The 6,000-nt window shown below is 43.9% G+C and overlaps 1 protein-coding gene across 7 annotated transcripts in view; it reads right to left on the minus strand.

Moving 5' to 3' along the window:
- Window positions 1-5,508, minus strand: part of sorbs2a (sorbin and SH3 domain containing 2a) — a 46,927-nt gene extending 41,419 nt beyond the window's left edge. For all 7 annotated transcript variants that reach the window (XM_079159283.1, XM_079159282.1, XM_079159281.1 and 4 more), the window contains exon 1: window positions 5,368-5,508. The gene's annotated coding sequence lies outside the window, so the exon portion shown is untranslated. The remainder of the gene's footprint in view (window positions 1-5,367) is intronic.
- Between the last annotated feature and the right edge of the window lie 492 nt (window positions 5,509-6,000).

Raw genomic sequence — 6,000 nt, forward strand, 5'->3', positions numbered from 1 at the left:
CATGCTGTAAAAACACAAGCAGATTGTAATTCTATCATACGAAATGCGTCAGGTCCGTACATCGCTGACATGTTATGTACGGTGAAATGAAACCGGGATGGCGGTGGGAGTGAGCAGACAGAGAGAGAGAGAGAGGGGGCCGCCTCTCCTCCGGGGCTTTAATGTCACACAGCAGCCGGTGTCGTCAGCGCGGGGGCCATGTCAAGTGGACCACTCCACGCGAAAAAAAGAAAAAATGACAGGAGTGTCAAATTGTTCTCGCATGAGATTTTCTTTCTGACGCCGACACTTTTGATTGCCTGGGAAGACGGCTGGCTCCCGAGATTCACACGGAGAGGCAGACACAGCGACTCTCTCTCTTTTTATCGCTGCTAGGCCGCGTTCAGTCGGCGTCACATCGGGCCGTAAATATATGCAGACTAATTACGTGTCCACTCACCTGTGTCATTAATAATGTTACTGCTGTGTAATCAATATGGGACTGTATATTTGGAAATGACCACACACATACACACTCACACACACACACACACACACAGGCTGAATATATGCAGCAGGGAGGTCAGCCAGAGGCACCTCTAGACCCCAGACTCCCTGCTATTCTCAGAATGATGATGTAACAACTGCTATTAGCATCTCACATTTGGAGCCTGGATACCTAAAACCGACCAGGCAGCTACTGTGCAACATGCTATTTAGATCACTTCCACCTCCTCCCTTCACACCCATACTTGACAATAAACAAAACGGGCACAAAAATCAACATCTAACAAATTACTGTGCCGTAGGGTTCAGGAAGAGTTCAGCAGTCTCTACAAAGGGAATCCATTAATTTATGGTAATGAGGCTCCATTAGCAGCTTGTGTCTACATTTCAAATGGACCAATCGTTACAAGTGCATCACAAACAATGGACCAAATGCGAGAACAATTAGCATAATTAACACCCATATCTCGTATAAGGCTACGCGTCCTGTCCCATGTCCTATATTGAAGTTCTGCTTTCGGAGATCAATTAAGGAAAGTCCAGAATGTTTAATAGCGTCAGCAGTGGACTTAAGGGACATGCTAAAGCCAAGGAATGGGGAAAAATAACTAGTGCCGTTAATATCGTGTGAACCTGAAGTGGTTAGATATGAAAAACGTCTCACCGCAAGGCGTTCGATGACTGCAACAGGACGTCCTGCAGTTTGAGATGTTCATAATGATATTGGAGTGTTATACAATAGCCAATTAATGGGGATTTAGGCTTTATGAATAAATTTAAAAAATGGTAGTAGCCTACAATTCGAGTCAAACAGGATAATGTCAATCTAATTTTTAAGTGTAATTTGCATACCATTTTTCAAACTCAAAATTTCTTCAAAGTAATGAAACATACAATCCGTTAGTGAAAACTGTAGGCTTGGATAACAACAGAGTAACTGGACCACTTGTAAATTGTGTTTGAGAAAATTCTAAATACAAGAAATCACTCGTAAAAGCCACTTGAGAACAAATCTGTTCATACGAGTGACCCAATGACTTTAGCCGGGAATATAAAACCACAAAAGGTGAAACATTAAACTCATGAGCGCGCTCGGTCAAGTGTCGACGTGTTGCCAACCTTTAAATCCAACATGGATGGCCTTAGTTGAGATGTTCTGGATCAATGATGAAGCGATAAATGTAGAAATCCAAGCTACACGGTCACAGATGGCTCCAAATAATAAGGAGCCCTCCTGCAACTATGTGTCCACCAATAACTCAGGTTTCAGACGTTGGGGTTTCCACAGCACACCACAGTGATGGGCGTGCCTGCAGACCTGGTCAAAAAGCAGCTGGCCCCCAGACTTTTCTGACCACGAGCCAAGGATCACGGAGCTATGGTGAAAAGCTGACAACTGACAGGTGCTAATGATGTAACTTCGGAGCCAGAATCAGGAGACCAATAAAGTATGAGTTTAGTTCGCCAATCAAGATATTATCTATTTACTTCAGACAATATCCTTTCACCCATGTGACTTTACAAAAGATGACGAGACAAAATCTCCATCAACATCTTGAGCAAACATCACCAATTGGTGTGGTTTCACAGTTGTGGATCACAACCCTTATGTACTAAAACTAAAATGCGACTTTTTTTGTTTTCATGTGAGGCAAAGATTTATAAAAACAATTAAAACGGACATGACACAGCAGCAGCAGCTTAGGAATGATCTCATTTAAGTACCAGAGCAAACTATTTTTATGGCGACCGTCACACACTCACACTCAAACACACTGACACGTTGACCTATGAGCAACTCCGGACTACAGTGGGCCGCGTCGACACGGTCTCGCCAGTACAGTTTCAACACCTAATTCATTATCAGCTTCTGCAAGGTCCCGCCATTCCCAGTTAAGTAAGTGGCAGGTTATAAAAAGCTGGAGAGCTGCGCATGTACACATTACTAAGTGTCACTTACTGGAAAACACTTAAACCTGCGAGCAGTTCATGAAAAGGGAAATATGTATCCATCAATATATTGCTCAACAGAGACAATACCAACGTGTGCTTATGTACGGCACACGATGCAGCGGAATATGAGCTGGCAGATACAGTAAACAACATTTTTAGATGTGAATTAAGAATATGTAAGCCATTTATGATACATTTCAAACCAGCGAACAATAATCCCAAAATGTTTAAGACCTCTGAGGTCAAACAGAAGCTTTTTTCCCCTACAGAGCACTGTAGAATGTAGATATAAACAATTCATACAGTCTTTGATTAAGAGAACCCCAACAGAAACTCTCTGCTACAGCCCTGCAGCACAACACCCATTTTCTCTATTACATTAAATAATTAAAATAGTATCACACTTTTGTTGTTGCTGTCAACATATCTAATAAAGCATATAGCTTTACCCAAGACATTTCAGAATTGCCTTGATCTGTGATGGGCTGGATACTACAGTAGCAAAGAATTGAGGTGCTGCATATGTTTTTCATTACAATGAAGAGAAATTCTAAAAACCATGTTGTTCAGCCATGATCTGCAAGAAGCAGGCAGCAAACTCAAACATCATCAAAAGCAGAGCAGATTGACACTTAGCAGGATAGATTCCTTAATACCTCTGCGTTGAGTCTCTAATTAGTTCAGAGCCCGTCTCAATCCTTGACTGCTTACAGACTGTTTTTAAAGTCTGCCTTTTTACACTGCTGCGATAAACTTGCGTTTATTCTTATGCCGACTGAAATGGATACATTCAAATTCACTGGACAGAAATAGTATTTAGGGTAGTTCAAAAAGACAAGGATCCTGGCTGGTCAGGACATGTCTAAGTAAAGATGTGCCCGTACACTATGTTTTTCATATTACCTTATTACTTACATGTTAAAAGTAACTGCCCCTCTGGAGAAGTTGGTTGTCAGAAAGAGTTTCTTTTTTTTAAAACACATTTTAAATGAAAGCACACAAAAAGAATGTGCGCTACACTTTTGATAATATGCACATTCTTCAGTATCCTCGTTTCTGTCTCTGCCTCGAAATGCCTCCACATCTGATCATTGGAAATGTGTACGCACAATGTCCAGGTGTCCACATCAGCTGCTTCCCCTTGTGCCCGTTGTTAAGTTATTGCAATTACAACACTTCATAAATGCGAGATCTGATTATAGATGGTGATTGGGCAAGCTCGGGGGAACAAGCTTGTCCTGCAGCTATAAATCAGTGAGACTAAGACGATCGAGCAAGCTTTTCAAAAAAAACACTTGAGCCATGACATCAGCCTCTGAAGACGGGAAGATGGAGGAGAAAGACACGCAAACAGAGGGCAGCAGTGCAAGTGTGTGAGATAGAGGGAAATAAAGAGAGAGAAAAAAACGTAACTCTGACAGTAACCCCCTGTTTCATTCTGTACTTTCACGAGAAAATGTATCACTGTCTCCTATTCCCTGATGGCCTGCCTTGATCCCCTTTCCTCCGCCCACTCTCTCTTCCTCTTCGTCTCTCACTCAAACATGCACACACACACACACACACACACACACACGGCCTCCTACTCAGTAACTCTAAACTGGCAGGTGCAACTGAGTTGACGCTAACAGAGACATACTTTCTGGCTCATTGGCCATCAATCAAGTCAAAATGCAATGATCCCGCCCCCATTAAGTGTGTATATTTAAGCCTCTATGAGAGCCCTGTTTATTGGACCCTCGTGAGACAGATAGCGGACAACTGTTGCTTGTCATACTGCATCCCGCTGTGTCGCTTCCTCTCTCCCAGACACAAGTATTTCAGTCAAAGAAATACATAGAGATACCCTCCAGTAATGCCCACACACACACACACACACACACACACACACACACACACACACACACACAGGCCAGGTAGGCCACACTGGGAGTGGTGTGAGGTTCCCGGAGTGATAGTGTTACATTGTGTGCATCCTGGACACCTCCCCACTCTCCCCGTTCACCCAGCATTCAATTGGGACTCGGATACCATCCATCGCTGCTGGCCCTTTTTTCTTTTTTTCCCCTCATTACATCATCCCTTTATATCAGTGAGCAGGCAGCACCAAAGACACACAGGGGACGTTCACTCCTCACTACTGTCTGTCAGATCTAGAATATGACATGGGCAAACACAGCAACAGAGTGGTCTTACAATATGACATGAAACACACCACTGCAGTACCATTCATGAGTCAGAGACCCACTGGTTTTTCATCCATGCTCTCTCAATAAGATTGAATGCAACATGCAAATATTGGTTTTGGTGAAGATAAATTGCAATGCAAAACTTTGAGAAAAAAAAAAATCTCTAAATGGTAAAGTATTAGTGAAGATAAACAAAGATTGCTGTATATTTTATTTACTGCACTGTTGAAGTGCAAGCAGACAATAGAGATTATCCTAAGCATTTGGGATGTAGGTTAAACATGGATATACCAATTCATGCTTATTGCTACCAAGCAGCATGTCTGCTAATCTCTCGCCCTGGCTGTCTTTGGGCTACTACTAATGTTAAGCAACATTTATACAGCTTAAAATCTTGTGGTTTTTGGGGGTATTTAACATCCTCCATCGACCTCATCTCCCTTTTAATGCACTGGAAACAACAATCCCCAGGAATGCACTTTTGTGGAAACAGAAGCGACTCACCGCATCCCGGATGAGCCGATTCATTTGCCCTGTTCTCGCCTAATACAACTCACTATTGTTGCTTGTAACACACGTATAAACCTCCCAAAATAGCCTGTTTACCACCTCAGAACAGCTCGGTATTCAGCTCTGGGTTGGTATCCGCTGCAGCTGCTAAAAGCGACGCGGAGGAAAAGACACTATAGCCACCTTAATAACACCACCACTGCTGACACGGTCCGTAACGTTGCCTTACCTTACAGCTACTGCCGCCTCACTCGACTGATTCTGCAGCATATCGGCCAGTTTTATTCAGCCGCTTCCATGCAGTAAACACTGCAGTCCTCAATTGTAGCGACCACAGGAGCTATACACGGCGGCTCGGAGGCTAGCGCAGTGTCCGTGTGATGAAACCGTACACCTGTTTGTCGACGCGCATGGATGTTGCCCCGGTGTCGGTCAGCTAACTATAAAGGCACCTCCCTCTCTCGCGGGGGTCAGTCGGGCTCGGATAGCAATGCGGTGAAGCTGCCCTGTCCCCCTTTTTCCCCCCACGACACAAACCTTCAAAGGAAGAGGCGGCGCGGCGGCACAAGTAGTTACAGCATGTCTTGTGTTTTTTTTTTTTTTACTACAAGCCACAGTCGCACCGCAGTCCCACACCGCGTCTATCCAGCAATGGACCGTTTCCGCTTGTATTATTATTGATTGATGCCGTAGCTCCGTGCGCAAAATGGCTTCTGTTATTTTCATTCAGCAACAGTCTACCGCGAGCTTCCCATTGGGTCATCGTGTAGCCAATTCAATCAGTGCTCGCACAACAGAGGACCGCACAACAGTCGGCCTGTGTGCAGCTCACCGCTGTTAACAGGAAAGTGCCACTTTACCT

The sequence above is a fragment of the Pholis gunnellus genome (assembly GCF_910591455.1).
Source record: "Pholis gunnellus genome assembly, chromosome: 5".
NCBI lineage: Eukaryota > Metazoa > Chordata > Actinopteri > Perciformes > Pholidae > Pholis > Pholis gunnellus.